Source organism: Mirounga angustirostris, unplaced genomic scaffold (assembly GCF_029215605.1).
Source record: "Mirounga angustirostris isolate CCGP_5_RB_7025 unplaced genomic scaffold, mMirAng1.0.hap1 SCAF_11, whole genome shotgun sequence".
Taxonomy (NCBI): Eukaryota; Metazoa; Chordata; class Mammalia; order Carnivora; family Phocidae; genus Mirounga; species Mirounga angustirostris.
In genome coordinates this window covers 96996085-97012636 of record NW_026991719.1, presented here as the reverse complement: position 1 = coordinate 97012636, position 16552 = coordinate 96996085, and the positions used below count along the sequence as shown (strand labels likewise).

Sequence of the window (16552 nt, the reverse complement as noted above, 5' to 3'; positions counted from 1 at the left end):
AGGAATGGGCGGGGCCGGCTGGTCTGAACCTTGCTGAGACCCCCGGGTCATGGCCACTCACTTTGTCTGCGGCTGGTAAATTCACCTGCCTTTGTCAAGTTTGCCCCCGGAGCTGGATGGACAAGAAACAGTTCTGTCGCAACTTCAGATCCAAGGTCAGGAGATCTCGGTTCTACTTCTGGCTCCTCCGTTTCCTAGCAGGAACTTGGGCAAGCCAGTTAGCTGCTCTGAAAAAATAATGGGGGATTTATGTGTCTAGAGTCAGGATGGGATAACAGGGTCCAGATTGGCCCTCGTGCATGAAGCAAGGAATACAGACAAAAATACATGAGACAGTGGTTTTCCAGACACTGAACATTAGACGCTGAAGGACAGTGATCCCAGGGAGATGGGAAGCAAACAAGGGGAGCCCGAGGCTCACCTTAGCCTATTTCCTTGCAAGAGCTTCAGGCTATGATGTAGGGGAGAGAGCTGAGGCGGAGCTGGGTGGACCCCCTGAGTTAAGGAGATGGAGCTGAGAGTCCAGGGAGACAAAGGAAGGGCAGGATGCTGGAGAGCAAAGAGCTGCACTGCACAGAGAGAAGCCCCACCAAGCAGCACACACGTGTGAGGACACTACCCGAGGCTGGGGAAAGAACCATCTGGAACGATTAGAGGGAGATAATGCTTGTTCCCACCAGGCCGACTGGAAAAACTCATAATTCATGGGGCATTGAGCAGAGTCCTCAGGAAGGTCCAGGCACTGATATATTTTGTTTTAAATAAAATTGATAGTTGTTCATGGTAAAAATTCAAACAGCACAGAAGAGTTTTTTTTTTTATTTTTAAAAAAGATTTTATTTATTTATTAGAGAGAGAGAGAACACAAGCAGGGGGAGCAGCAGGCCGAGGGAGAGGGAGAAGCAGGCTCCCCACTGAGCAAGGAGCCTGATGGGGGCTCGATCCCAGGACCGCAGGATCATGACCTGAGCTGAAGGTAGACCCTTAACCAACTGAGCCACCCAGGCGCCTGGTGCTGATTTTTTGTTTTGTTTTGTTTTCTTCCTTAACATTTTACTTATCACTAGAATTTTTAAAGAATAAACATATGGGATGCCTGGCTGGTTCAGTTGATAGATCATGTGATTCTTGATCTCAGGGTTATCACTTTGAACCCCATGTTGGGTGTAGAGTTTACTTAAAAAAAAAACAATCATGTTACGGGGGCAAAAATGGATTTTTTATTTTATTTATTTATTTAAAGATTTTATTTATTTGAGAGAGAGAGAGAGCACAAGCAGGGGGAGAGGCAGAGGGAGAAGCAGACTCCCCGCTGAGCAGGGAGCCTGACATGGGGCTCGATCCCAGGACCCTGAGATCATGACCTGAGGCGAAGGCAGTCGCTTAACCAACTGAGCCACCCAGGTGCCCCAAAAATGGATTTATTTTAAGATTTTATTTATTTATTTGAGAGAGAGAATGAGATAGAGAGAGAGAGCATGAGACGGGGGAGGGTCAGAGGGAGAAGCAGACTCCCTGCCGAGCAGGGAGCCCGATGCGGGACTCGATCCTGGGACTCCAGGATCATGACCTGAGCTGAAGGCAGTCGCTTAACCAACTGAGCCACCCAGGCGCCCAAAAATGGATTTTTTTAAATAAATAATTCTGGATATATGGACTAGCTATCTGGAAAAATACAAAGTGAGATCCAACCTTCACACCATACACAGGAATAAACTCTCACTGAATCGAAGATCCAAATATAAGATATGAAACCTTACAAATATTAAAAGAAAACATGGGCACGTTCCCCCTCCCCTTTTTAAAACATTTATTCATTTTAAGTAATCTCTATGCCCAACAACGGGGCTCGAACTCACGACCCCAAGATCAAGAGCCGCACTCTCCTCTGACTGAGTTGGCCGGGCGCCCTGAGCACATTCCCCTTTATCCTTGCCATAAAGAAAGGCTCTTTAACCCTGATTCAAAAGCTAGAGGCAGGGGCGCCTGGGTGGCTCAGATGGTTAGGCGACTGCCTTCGGCTCAGGTCATGATCCTGGAGTCCCGGGATCGAGTCCCGCATCGGGCTCCCTGCTTGGCAGGGAGTCTGCTTCTTCTCCCTCTGACCCTCCTCCCTCTCATGCTCTCTGTCTCTCATTCTCTCTGTCTCAAATAAATAAATAAAATCTTTAAAAAAAAAAAAAAAGCTAGAGGCAGTGGAAGAAAACCATGGATAAAACTGACTGGATAATCTCCTTCCCCCGGTGGCACGTTGGCCCAAGTCTGAGTTCCGTGGCCCAGCGTGCAGCTCTGGGGTTTCCAGCAGGCCGGGCCGGGCTGGGCTGTGGCACGCCAAAAGTCATCCCCGTCCAGAGCTCCCCCTCAGTGGGAGTCGTGGAGAGACACACACTGTCCTGTTTTGCCCGGTATGCAATTGGTATCAGTTGGGTGAAACATAAATCCATACATAAATCTCTTTCGGGTAAAGCACAGGTTCTCAGGGCTTTAGTGCAGCCTGAATCCATCTGGAAGAAAAGAAATTTGTCCCTCACTTCCCCAGCTCACAGAGAAGACGGTGCTCGCACGATTATGCAGACAAGTGCCCTTTTGCCTTTATTTACTTTCCCGTTTTCAGGGCATGAGAAATGGACACATCGAGGAGTAATAACCGCAGTGTCCGAGAGTTAGCGGGCGCTTACTATGGGCCAGGCCGTGCGTGTTCTCCCAGAGGCTCCACGACAACCCTGTGAGGGCAAGATTCCATTTCTAACCTCAAAGATGAGGAAACAAGCAGTCCCTGCTGAAAAGACTGGTGATCACTGGTGAGCCGGAGAGCAGGGATTTAAAGCCGGGCAGTCCGGTGTCCAGACCCTCTGTGCTTTCTGGGACTCCAGATGGCTCTTTTGTAGTTCTGATTGTAAGTGGTGGAGGCAAGAGTCGAACCCAGACAGCTCAACTCAGGAACCTGAGCTTCCAGTACCTTTTTTAAAAAATTAAATTAAATTAAATTTTTAAAAAGAGGCTCTATGCCCAGTGTGGGGCTTAAACTTATGGCCCCAAGATCAAGAGTCGCAAGCTCTACCCACTGAACCAGCCAGGCGCCCCAGGAGCTCCCAGTATCTTAAGGTCCCGGTAAGAACAGTTACTTACCTACACCAAGGACTGGCTTGGGAATTCCTGCTCGGCATTGCTTTCAATGACCAGATGAGGCCATGAAGGAGTATTCTCATCATGGGCACACTTCTAAAACTGCCTAGATTTACAGAACATGAGACACTGCTGGGGTTTAGTTGTTTTTGTTTTAGCATTTCTTCCTGTGGCTCAAAGCAGAGGATCTGGAATCATCTTGGGGTAAACCTGCCCTTTCTCCGGGAGAGACCACTTCCCTGAGCCCTCTTAGTCATGCATGTATTAGTCATACACCTGGCAGTGCTCTTGGGGGAAGCCTTAAATGCTGGGGGCAAAGGGAAACGCAGATGCTTTGGATTGAGGTTTTATGTGTTTTATTTAGCGACACTAAAGTTGTCTTCACTGCGTCTTGCTTCAGCTGGCCGGATCTAAGGATAAGGTGAAAAGAACACAGTCTCTGGCCAAGGCAGAGGGATCTGGAGACCATGGTCAACAGATGCTGGGCATCTGTTTGGGGGTGATTTGATCAGTCTAAGGAAGAGTGGGGTTGGATGTGCCCTGTTCTTCCTTTCACTATCTGCTAAATGGGGCGAAGTAAGATGAGTACTGGAGGTAGTGGCTTGCTCCAACATTTCCTAAATGATGTCTTTGGACAACATTTTGCAATACTGAATCCCAAGGGTGTAGGGTGCAGAGTGGGGTGTTGGCTTGGGTTGAGACCAGCTGGTGTTGGGAGTCAAAGGAATTTGTCCCTCTCTGAAAGTCAAGGTGGATACACATGGACGTGAAGGTGACAGGGCTTATAATCTCTGGGAATGTGATTGGGCCCAGGGAATGGCCCTAAATCTGTAATGGGGCCAGGTGAGCTGACACTGTAGGAGGAGAGCCAGATAAGATTGTTGGCAGATGTAGACGTCCCATGGGACTTCTTGGGGGAACCTAGAATGCTTCTAGTAAGTGATGAAGCTCCTTTTTACTGTTGAATCTCTGTAGGCCTGCTGTGTACAGTTGTGCAGATTGTTCACTGCACAAAGGGGATCTGGCCAAGAAGGCCTGTGGGGACTGAAATTCAGCCTTCACTATACTCACAAGTCATGCACCCTGGGACAGGGATGTCTGTATGGAGGAGTGCCGTTTTTCAAATTTTCTCAAGGGTACCATATGACCTATGGGAAGCCAGGACTCTCACATCCAGCACAGTGCCTGGTGCATAGTAGGTAACTGACATTTATTGACTGAAGGCAAAGGATTGTGAGGCAGCTGTTTGGTATGAGGTAGAATGCCGGGATTACTGGGAAAAGGAGGTGTTCTAGGAGATGGTCCCAGTGTCATAGCGAATTTGGCTTTGGGGATGTGTGTGGCTCAGTCATCTTGTTGGTAGAAGGTATGTGGTAACCAGAAACCTCCTCCAAAATCTGGGTTATGTGTTCTTTCTGGCTGTTGTCCAGGTAGCTTGTGGTGGGCAGGGGACAGGTGGATTTGGACCTGGTGTGTTAGAGGAGTGCTCTCTAGAACGTTCTCGCAAAAAGGGGTCCCCAGTCAGATGCTACAGGGTTAGGCTATCTGTGGAGGTGCAACACCTCTGTCTCTGAAGAAAAGTAGAGATGACTGGGGCAGAAAGTGGCCCAGCTGAAGGAAGAAAGTGGCCCATTCTCATGAAGGCGTTGACTTCCATAATTGTTGTGCTATGACCATGTTGGGAGAGACGCGGTGAGGAACATAAGGGAATGGTCCCCTGGGAATACTTGGCGATTGAAGGTCCGTGGAGTAGCTCTATTGAGCTGCTTCAGCCTTTTTTCTTGCTGTAGCCAAAAATATGCCTCTGTGTAGCGTTGAATGTTGACTAGGTCATGGGCTGCCAGAAGTCAGGGTGCTCCATGTTGTGTGTTTCGAAAGGGTATTGGTCGCCAGCTACGGTAGCATCATAGCATCGATGGGACTGGCATATAGACTTTGTTGTCAGGGATGAGTAGGTGGCTATGCCTGCATAGGAGGCCCCCATCCATCCCGTGTCTCTGGGACCTCTTCTTAGTGCTGCTGGACTTGGGTTTGGGAAACACTGGGGGAAGAAAGTGCCGCATGACTGTTTCCCAGCAAGTCACTTCGGAGTCGGTCTTCCTTGTTCTGGGAACAATCACTTGCAAGGGCCTTCTAGTAAATGTAGGGCAGGTGCAATCATTGTCCCGGGGTAAGGGTGCAAGAGGACGTCTTGTGGTTTGACAAAGGCCAACTCTCCCCAGATTCCTTGGTTTGTGGGGCTGCTTGCTGGGGAGGAGGTATGTAAATTTGCAGAGGGGCCATGAAGCCTCCTGGGAAGAAAGGTGTCAAGATCCCATATCTTGGGGCGCCTGGGTGGCTCAGTCATTAGACGTCTGCCTTCGGCTCAGGTCATGATCCCAGGGTCCTGGGATCGAGTTCTGCATCGGGCTCCCTGCTCAGCAGGAAGCCTACTTCTCCCTCTCCCACTCCCCCTGCTGTGTTCCCTCTCTCGCTTGTGTGTGTCTCTTTCTCTGTCAAATAAATAAATAAACTCTTAAAAAAAATCCCCTATCTTTTCTCATATAAAAAAGTATCTATTTTTGTTCAAATTTCACTTCTTCAGAGTGATCACTCAAGGCATATTTTTATCTTGTCTTATAATCTTCATTGCACTTAATACTATTTGTACATATCTTTTTTAGGAAGAGTTACTTGTTTATTGCTTACCCCCCCCCCCCCCAAGTGTGAGTTCCTTGAGGGCAGGAAGTTCTCTGGAAGGAAATGACTCCCAACACCAATTGCTTAGTCATGCCACATTTTAGATTGTTTTATATGTGGATCATGACTTTTTGAGGAAGTTTGTTTTTCTTAGAATTTCTGATTATTGGGGCACCTGGGTGGCTCAGATGGTTAAGCGTCTGCCTTCAGCCCAGGTCATGCTCCCAGGGTCCTGGGATCGAGCCCTACATCGGGCTCCCTGCTCAGCGGGAGGCCTGCTTCTCCCTCTCCCACTCCCCCTGCTGTGTTCCCTCTCTCACTTGTGTGTGTGTCTCTCTCTGTCAAATAAATAAATAAAATCTTAAAAAAAAAAAAGAGGGGTGCCTGGGTGGCTCCGTCGTTAAGCGTCTGCCTTCAGCTCAGGTTATGATCCCAGGGTCCTGGGATCGAGCCCCGCATCGGGTTCCCTGCTCGGCGGGAAGCCTGCTTCTCCCTCTCCCACTCCCCCTGCTTGTGTTCCCTCTCTTGCTGTGTCTCTCTCTGTCAAATAAGTAAATAAAATCTTTAAAAAAAAAATTCTGATTGTTTTTCTTTTTTTGTTGCCAAAAGAGATCTGTGCCTCTGTCCTCATGTTGCTGATCTCTTCCAGCTGTTTGAATAGATGACTTGTTACATGCTCTGACCCATTCTGATTCCTTCTAAGCCTCCCTCCTATATCCCCATGCTTCGAATAATGCTTGGTACAGTAGTAGATGTTCTGTAAGTATCTGTTGAATGAATGAATGAATGAGTGAATGAATGAATGAATGGAAAAAAAATAAGGGAGTTATGAAATTAAAAATACAAGGGTTCTTCCTGCTTCTACCCCTGCAGTGCTCATTAGAGTATCTTTTGATACATGTGAGCCTCTTTTGACCATTTCTGATTTCTTTTTGTTCTTCTATTGGTTATTTCTATAATTCTAAATGAGGGGCTTCTACTTCAAAATCTTGGCTTATTTCCTTTAAGCAGTATCAACTCTCCTCATGTCTGTTGAGGAATTTAGATCCCCCCTTTCCTCTTGAGCTTCTCAATTGCTTACCTTCAATTCTTTGCATAATGTACTTACATTTCCATATATACTTACCTCTTGAGGCTCTACTCTGTAAAATGAGAAAATGTCGCCCAACTTCTGTCAGTTATTTGATTAGTTTCACATTGTCAAAGTTTAAATTGTGTTCATATTTACATTTTCTTCTGTAACTGTGTATGTTTTTTGTGCTTTGTCTGTAGGTTGATTCTGAGCCATTAGCTCTCAGAGTCACATCATTTTGTCAACGCTAGTCACTGCAGAATCAGTGTGATTTGATCACTGGAGGAGATGGAATCCTATACTCTTGTTCCTGAGCCACTCAAAGGAGAATAGCAAGGATTTCCAGTTCACATGGTTTCTCTTTTCCTACACTCTACCAGTTGCTTAGCCAGGCCACATTTTAGATGGTTTTATATGTGGGATCATGACTTTTTGAGGAGGTTTGTTTTTCTTAGAGTTTCTAATTATCCTTCTTTCTGTTGTTGTTACCAAAGATATGTGTCTCTGTCACCATATGACTGATATCTTCCCGTTGTTTGAATTGACAGCTTATCAAATGCTCTGACATGTCCTGACTCTAAGCCTCCCTCCTGCATGGCTGCCATTTTTTTTTTTTAAAGATTTTATTTATTTATTTGACAGAGAGAGACACATCGAGAGAAGGAACACAAGCAGGGGGAGTGGGAGAGGGAGAAGCAGGCTCCCTGCAGAGCAGGGAGCCCGATGCGGGACTCGATCCCAGGACCCTGGGACCATGACCTGAGCCGAAGGTAGTCGCTCAACCAACTGAGCCACCCAGGCGCCCCATGGCTGCCATTTTAGGAATTTTTCTCATCGTGATCCTGGGTTAGTGTCTCTGCTTCTTAGATCCCAAGTAATTAATTTTTTCAGAGAAGATAACTGGGAGGTGAAATTTCTGAAGAATTTCATGCCTAAAAAAAGTCTATTTTTGTTCTTATATTTAAATAATATAGAATTGTAGGTTCAAAGTAATTTCCCCCCAAACTTTACAGATATTATTCTAGTGGGTTTTTGTTTTTTGCATCTAAATGTTGCCAATGAGGGACGCCTGGGTGGCTCAGTCAGTTAAGCGGCTGCCTTCGGGTCAGGTCATGATCTCAGGGTCCTGGGATCGAGCCCCGCATCGGGCTCTCTGCTCAGTGGGGAGCCTGCTTCTCCCTCGCCCTCTGCTTGTGCTCTCTCTGTCAAATAAATAAAATCTTTAAATAAATAAATAAATAAATAAATGTTGCCAATGAGGATTCTTACTTCTCTGCAGATAGACCTTTTTTTTCCCCTCTAGAAGCTTTAAGGATCTTCTCTTTATTCTCAATATCTTAAGACTTAACAAGGATGGATTATTAGAGGCAAGTCTTCTTTTCTTTTATTCTACTTGCCCCTCAGTGGTCTTGAGACACAGAGATACAGACAGAGAGACAGCATGAACAGGGGGAGAGGCAGAGGGAGAGGGAGAAGCAGGCTCCCCACTGAGCAAGGAGCCCGACGTGGGGCTTGATCCCAGGACCCTGGGATCATGACCTGAGCCGAAGGCAGACGCTTAACCATCTGAGCCACCCAGGTGCCCCCCCTCCGTGGTCTTTTCAAACTAAAATCTTTGTTCCAGTTATGAGAAATTTTCTTCTTCTTCTTCTTTTTTTATTACTTCTCCTCTCTTGTTTTCTTTCTTTCTGGACTTCCATATAAATGGATATTGATTTTCCTGGATGCTATTTTATATATTTTTAAGCTTTTCTCCAGTTTCCCTGTGGTCAAGGCTGGATGCAGACACACTAGCATGGAAGGCATGCTTTCGAAAGAAAGGCTGAAGGTGTGATTGTAAACCTGGGGAGCCCAAGCTTGAGGTGTATGTATATGGAGGTCTCTACCAACAAGGTTGTCACTGTAGTCTTTTCTATGAAATTATACCTCAGCATAACCAAAAACTTGATGATGGAAAGTTTTTCTTTATAGAAATACTCCAGCTAATGAGTGAAGGAGGAATGATAGAATATCACCATTTGGCAATCCCTGATGAAAAATGGATCTAGGCAATGATTCACTAATGTCTGTGAACATCACAAGAAGAGAGACAATCAGATATTACATACTTCTAATGAAAGTACACAGCATCGTCACCTATGAAATTGTCTTGCCAAAAAACCAAACCTGGATTTTCACAAGTCTCTACATCTAACTATCAGTTTACTTAAAAAACACCATTGGGCTATAATCACCAAAATCCATGGACACTGGGAAACTCTACAGGAAAACTAGTTAACACCTGCATTAATAAATTTCAGTGGTGCGGGGGGGTGGGGGGGTGGGGAAGAAATGCTGGAGGGACCTATAGATTAAAAGAGACTCAAAAGATATTGAGGTTTTACTGTGAGTATTTTTGGTGTGATAACAATATTGTGGTTATGCTTTAAAAAATCCCTTTAGAGAAATATACTGAAATATTTATGAATAAAATAATGTAATATCTAGAGTTTGCTTCAGAATATCCAGGGGAGGAGAAGCGAGCGTGGGTATATATGTAATGAGATTGGCCTCGCATTGATAGTTGTTCAAACTGAGGGATAAATACATGGGGGTTCTTGCTCTACTTTTTTTTAGGGGGGTGGGGAGAGAGTAGGGAGGGACAGAGGGAGAGGGAGAGAGAGAATCTTAAGCAGACTCCAGGCCAAGTGCAGAGCCCAATGCAGGGATCCATTTCAGACCCCGAGATCATGACCTGAGCCAAAATCAAGAGTCAGACACTTAACCAACTGAGCCCCCCAGGCGCCCCTATTGCTCTACTTTTGCATGTGTTTGAAATTTTTCAGAATAGAGAGTTTAAAGTAGAAAAATTTAGGGCAGCAAAGTCAAAAGAACCTAGATATAAATTCTACTCTAACTCCATGCCCTAGATTACATTGTTCACCTCTCTGTGGCTCTGTTTCTTCATCGACAGTAATGGCCCCTACATGACAGAGGGGTGGTGAGGGTTCCATGAGGTTTTCCCTATAGAGCCCTTCCAACACTGCCTGGCCCTCAGTCCACACTCAGTAAAGGCTAGCTCTTGTTACTGTTATTTACTTATTTATTTTGATGGTCCTATCTTAAGGGGATGGTCCTAGGTGGGTCCTAGGTAAATACTGCAGTAGTATCTCCTCTATGTTCCTCGCCTTGCAGTTATAACAGGGGTACTCCTAGAACCATTGCCTTCTGGTGTGAAAGGCTGACCCTTTCTCTAGGGCGACCTAATCAGCACTGGGGAGCCCAGGGATGTTGTTCCCTGGTGGTGCCCAAAGCAAGTATGACCTCTTGAAGAGGGATTTAGAAACAACCATGTCAATACTATGCTAAAGGGGGCGCCCGGCTGGCTCAGTCGGTAGAGCGTACAACTTTTGATCTCAGGGTTGCGAGTTCAAGCCCCACATTGGGTGTAGAGCTTATTTAAAAAAAAATACTACACTAATGTAGTGCAGTAAATGTAGCCAACACTCCAAATAAAAGGCAGAAGTTGCCAGACAGACCAAAAAGAAGACTGCCTCTAAGAAACCCAGTTACTGGGGCGCCTGGGTGGCTCAGTTGGTTAAGCGACTGCCTTCGGCTCAGGTCATGATCCTGGAGTCCCGGGATCGAGTCCTGCATCGGGCTCCCTGCTCGGCAGGGAGTCTGCTTCTCCCTCTGACCCTCCTCCCTCTCATGTGCTCTCTCTCTCTCTCATTCTCTCTGTCTCAAATAAATAAATAAAATCTTTAAAAAAAAAAAAAAGAAACCCAGTTACTTAGGTTAAAGGATTAAAAAAATATATACTACACTAACACTAATCATAAGAAATCTCTATTATTTTAGCTATATACTATATACATATCTCAATATAGTATTTATATTATATATAACATGATTATATATAATATATAGTATATATATTAACATCCAATAAAGTAGATTTAATACAAGATGCATTGCCAGAGATACAGAGGGATATTTTGTAACGATGAAAGGGTCAATGCATAAGAAGGTGTAATTCTAAGTGTGTGTGTACCTTAATAACAGAGCTGCAAAATATGTGAAGCAAAAACTGGTAGAATTTAAAGGAGAAATAGACAAATCCGCAATTATACTTGGAGACTTTAACACTCCTTCCTCAGTAATCAGTAGAGCAAATAGCTAATCATGAAGACACTATCCTTCAACTTGTCCTAATGGATATCGTTAGCTCTCTCCCTCAGCAACAGCAGAATGCACTTTGTTTTCAAGTGTGGAGCATTCGCCATGAGAAACCCTAGGCTGGGCCATAAAGAAAGTGCCAGTACATTTAAGAGGATGAAAATAACAGAGTATGTTCACTGACCATAAAGGAATTAGATTAGCAATCAATAGCTCTCTGGGAAGTTCCCTCAATGTGGGGGAAATTAACCAAATGCAGGGCTACCTGGGCACTTTTGAATGACTTCCCTGGAGGCCTGTCACTACGAAAGTATACAGCTTCTCTTCCTCCTTCCTTTCCCCCAAACACACCTCAGTGTCTGTTTGCATCCAGTCATATCTGTGGGGTCATTTGCTTTGTCCCCATGAGAGAAGAAAAGAGTTTTCGGTGGTGAGAAGAGCTAGAAAAAGATAAGAGGAGCTCTAGGGGGATCATAATGGCATCGAGTCCTTTTTTGCTGGACCTGCCTAAGGGAGACTTTCAGAGACTGAACACAAGCAGACCTATTTCAAAACCCAGGTGCCAGAGTGCGGCACAGAACGGGGGACGATACCCTTCGAACCCAGAGCCATTGCGGCACCCCCAGGATTGCCAGCTTCCAGAGGAGCTATAGAAGGCGCTGTTAGCGTGGACAGGGGTGTTTCATTCGGGACACAAAGCGACCAGATTTCGTAAGTAGCTTTGCAAGCAGAAGATGGGGAGAAGTGGAAGCTGGAACGGTGTAGGAAAATAGGGTGGGGCTCCCAGAAATCAATGGTCCGGGGTGGGGCACTTGAAAGTGGGGTGTGGTCTTACTATTACACAGAGACTTAACTAAGAAACATATAGAACTTACTGAGAACAACAGGTGGAATAGTCTCCTTTTTTTTTTAGAAAGCATCTTTCTTTTTTTCTTTTAAAGATTTTATTTATTTATTTGACAGAGAGAGACAGTGAGAGAGGGAACACAAGCAGGGGAAGTGGGAGAGGGAGAAGCAGGCTTCCCGCTGAGCAGGGAGCCTGATGGGGGCTCGATCCCAGGACCCTGGGATCATGACCTGAGCTGAAGGCAGATGCTTAACGACTGAGCCATCCAGGCGCCCCTAGAAAGCATCTTTCAACTAACATCCTTTTTAAAATTTAAATTCAATTAATTAACATATAGTGTATTATTAGTTTCAGAGGTACATCAGTCTTATGTAACACCCAGTGCTCATTACATCACGTGCCCTCCTTAATGTCCATCCCCCCGTTACCCCATTCCCCACCCCACCCCCTCCAGCAACGCTCAGTTTGTTTCCTATGATTAAGAGTCTCTCACGGTTTGTCTCCCTCTCTGGTTTCATCTTGTTGTATTTTTCCTTCCCTTTCCCTATGCTCTTCTGTTTCGTTTCTTAAATTCTACATATGAGTGAAATCATATAATTGTCTTTCTCTGATTGACTTATTTCACTTAGCATAATACCCTCTAGTTCCATCCACATCGTTGCAAATGGCCAGATTTCTTTTTTTTGATGGCTGCATAATATTCCATTTTATATATAGACCACATCTTCTTTATCCGTTCATCTGTCGATGGACATCTGGGCTCTTTCCATAGTTTGGCTATTGTGGACATTGCTGCTATAAACATTGGGGTGCGTGTGCCCCTTCGGATCACTACACTTATATCTTTGGGGTAAATACCTAGTAGTGCAATTGCTGGGTCATAGGGTACCTCTATTTTCAACTTTTTGAGGAACCTCCATACTGTTTTCCAGAGTGGCTGCACCAGCTTGCACTCCCACCAACAGTGTGAGAGTGTGGAATAGTCTCCTTTTCTGGAATAAATAACAAGATCCTCCAGGGGCCAGTCTTAGGGACTCTTTTGATAATCTAGGATCACTTGAGGGTTTATGCAGAAAGAGAACTACAGCAACTCCTTCTGATTGGTCTGTTGCCTGGACTCCAACAGATTTTTCTATACAGAGAATTATTGTGCCTTGTAGATTCTTGATGAAGAAACATCCCCTACCTTCAGGTCTTAGCAGGTTAAATTTGGAAAGGAACATGTAAGGCCAATGATAAATGCAGGAAGCTGGTATAGACCTGCATAAACAGTGTTCAGAGGACTTAACACCACATAGTAAGGGCAACATAAAGAGCTTTTTGTAAGTTATGTCAAGAGCAAGATGACAGTGGCGCCTGGATGGCTCAGTCGTTAAGCATCTGCCTTCGGCTCAGGTCATGATCCCAGGGTCCCGGGATCGAGCCCCACATCGGGCTCCCTGCTCCGCGGGAAGCCTGCTTCTCCCTCTCCCACTCCCCCTGCTTGTGTTCCCTCTCTTGCTGTGTCTCTCTCTATGTCAAATAAATAAATAAAATCTTAAAAAAAAGAGAGAGAGAAACAAAGTTAGAAATTAAAAAAAAAAAAAGAGCAAGACGACAATGGAGAAAAGCATAGAAGTGACCGTGACATAGTGATGAATGATAAAGACAGACCAGAGCTCCTCTGCTCTCACTTGGTACCTGTATTTTCTGTCAAGGAGAAATTTTCATACTGGAAAGTCTAGCCCAGTGCTCTTCAAACTTTACCATGCATATGCATCACCTCAGGATTTTGTTAAAATGGATTCTTTTTTAAAAAAAAATATGGAACGCTTCATGAATTTGTGTGTCGTCCTTGGAGCAGGCCATGCTAATCTCTGAGTCATTCCCAATTTCAGTATATGTGCTGCCAAAGCGAGCACTTAAAATGGAGATTCTGGGGGCATCTGGGTGGCTCACTTGGTGAAGCGTCTGCCTTTGGCTCAGGTCATGATCTTAGGGTCCTGGGATCGAGCCCTGTGATGGGCTCCTTGCTTAGCAGGGAGCTTGCTTCTCCTTCTCCCTCTGCTGCTCCCCCTGCTTGTGCTCTCTCTCTCTCTCTGTGTCAAATAAATAAATAAATAAATAAATAAATAAATAAATAAATAAATAAAAAAGAAAAGTCCAGGATGGATAAATGGTTAAAATGGTTTTTAAAAGTATTTCATTGCTGGGGCACCTGGGTGGCTCAGTCGGTTAAGCATCTAACTTCGGCTCAGGTCATGGTCTTGGGGTCCTCAGGCTGCTTGGGCTCCCCACTCAGTGCGGAGTCGGCTTGTCCCTCTCCTTCTGCCCCTCTCCCCATTTGCATGCTCTCTCTCTCTCAAATAAATAAATAAAATCTTTAAAAAAAAAAAAGAGTATTTCATTGCTTTAACCAGGTTCAAGTCTTTGGTCTAGACAAATGACATCTCTCAGAGCATTGGGAGTGCCTGCAAATGAGACCTTTAAACCACTCTGGGGATACTTTTATTTTCATCAGTGTGGAGTAGGAGAGGTGCTAGAAATCTCTAGAAGAGAGGCAGATACAATCCTGGGTTTCAAAACAGGAAAGAAGTGCAAGTGGAAGTGGACAGATCGGTCAGCTTGATGTTGATTCCAGGAGACAATCTGAAATAGATTCTTTTTCAAGCATGGTTCCTGCTCACCGGACCCAGTATGATTTCCCTGAGAGCAAATCCCGTCCGACTAGTTTGATGATCTCTGATAGGTTTACTAGAACGAAGGTCAGGGCAGCTACGGTAGATCGAGAACAAGTGAAATCGGGCACAACACCAGCTGAGGACTTTCAAGATATTATTTGTGCAAAGCAGCACAATAGTGACGGGCTGTGAGGCCAATGAGGGGGATCAGGAACGGGTTGATCCAGTCTGCCCAGAGGGCCCTGACGAATGAGTAATAGCTCCCAAAGGAGAGCATTCAGGCCCAATATAAGGCTTCGTCCTCGGCCTGGTCTGTTGCAGCAATTTTATCACTGGCTTAGATCCGTGGTTCTCAAATATTTGGGCACCTCGGGATCTCTCGGGGACAAGGGATGCTTGTTAAAATATAGGTTCCAAGGCTCCAGTCCTGGGCTCTGATTCAGCAGGTCTGAATGCATTTTTTATTAAGCATCTCAAAGTGACCCTGAGGAAGGTGCTCCGTGGAGCGTCATTTGAAAAAAACTGAACATAGGCAGCACAAGACACTCTTTGACAAATGTGTTTTTGGGGTTTCCCAAATGAGCGAGGGATAGTGAAGCCAAGGCTAATATTAGAGAGCCATCCTCAAGCCCCGAGGCTGCCCATTTTCTTGATTCTGAAGGAGACTGAGAGTGGGGAAGTATTTTTACCTTTGGCCTATATTGTTTGAATTAATTATTATAAAAAGAAGTCTAGGACTTCTCTCTAGAAGACGGAAATACACATACTCTCTGCTATTTCTCTGATGAAGTACAACTAAAACCCCTTGACATTGTATATAAAACAAACATACAGGGGCTCCTGGCTGGCTCTGTTGGAAGACCATGCCACTCTTGATCTCTGGGTCTTGAGTTCAAGCCCCACGTTGGGTGTAGAGATTAACTAACTAACTAACTAACTAACTAACTAACTAACTAACTAACCAAACAAACTTAAACAAGAAAGCATACAAAGGCTCTGAAAGGTGGAGAGAACAAGGTAGATCATTTAGGGATCTTTGGATGCAAGGAACAATACGGTGGTAAGTTCCCTGGGTTTCTTTCGGCCTCATGTACCATATACTTGGGGCTGCAGAAGGTGGTAACCCCAAAGTGTGGAGGCCTGAAACGTGGAACTGCCAACGAGTGCAGACAAAAAAAGGCCCAAGAAAAGGCTCGCTCTCTTTAACCAAAGACCATAAAAGAAACAGCCAAGAATGACAGCAAACATTTAGACAATAACTGCTTTTCCCCAGCCAAGCATTACAGAAAAATCGTGGCACCATCCCCACCTACACCAGCAAAGGCCAAGGGAGGAGCCTAGATTTCTGCCCTCACAAGGTTGTACCTAGGCACCCAAGCCTCCTGCCTCGGTGGCTGGTGTCAGAGGAGGCTTGGAGGAGAGTCAGGATATCCAGCACTGCCCCCTCAGCAATGGGGCCACCTCCCCCTCATGGTGTCAGTAGAACCCATGTGGAGAGCAGTCACAGGGCCCCTACACCTCCTAGCCAGGGAGGAATCAGTAGAGCCCGAGTGGGGGGCTGGAACTCCCAGCCCTACCCAGCAGCCCCTCCTGGGTGGCAGAGGAGGCCCCGGGGCTAACCTGGATGCTCACCACCGCCGGCAGTAACAGGGCAGCGTCGCCTCTTTCCTCTGACAGGACAGTGTCACGGGAAGTCGGCTAGAACAGAAGGTTTAAATACGATACGGAGTCTCACAACATAATACCCCAAGTGTCGAGGTTTCACCTGAAAGTCACTCATCATACCAAGGAGCAGGAAGATCTCAAACCAAAGGAAAAAGACGGAAAGATGCTGTCTTAGTGTCCCAGGGCTGCCATAACATAGTACTACAAACTGAGTGGCTTAAAGACAACAGGAATTTGTTGTCTCACCATTCTGGAACCTAGGAGTCCGAAATCAAGAATCAGGGTGTTGACAGGGCCATGCGCCCTCTGAAACCCCGAGAGGAGAATCCTTCCTGGCCTCTCCCT

General features: G+C 45.5%; 1 non-coding gene across 1 annotated transcript; it reads right to left on the bottom strand.

Moving 5' to 3' along the window:
* Positions 1-13679: 13679 nt before the first annotated feature.
* LOC123851559 (U6 spliceosomal RNA) lies at positions 13680-13783 on the bottom strand. Its single transcript, XR_006792638.1, has one exon. It is a non-coding gene; the product is annotated as a U6 spliceosomal RNA (small nuclear RNA).
* Between the last annotated feature and the right edge of the window lie 2769 nt (positions 13784-16552).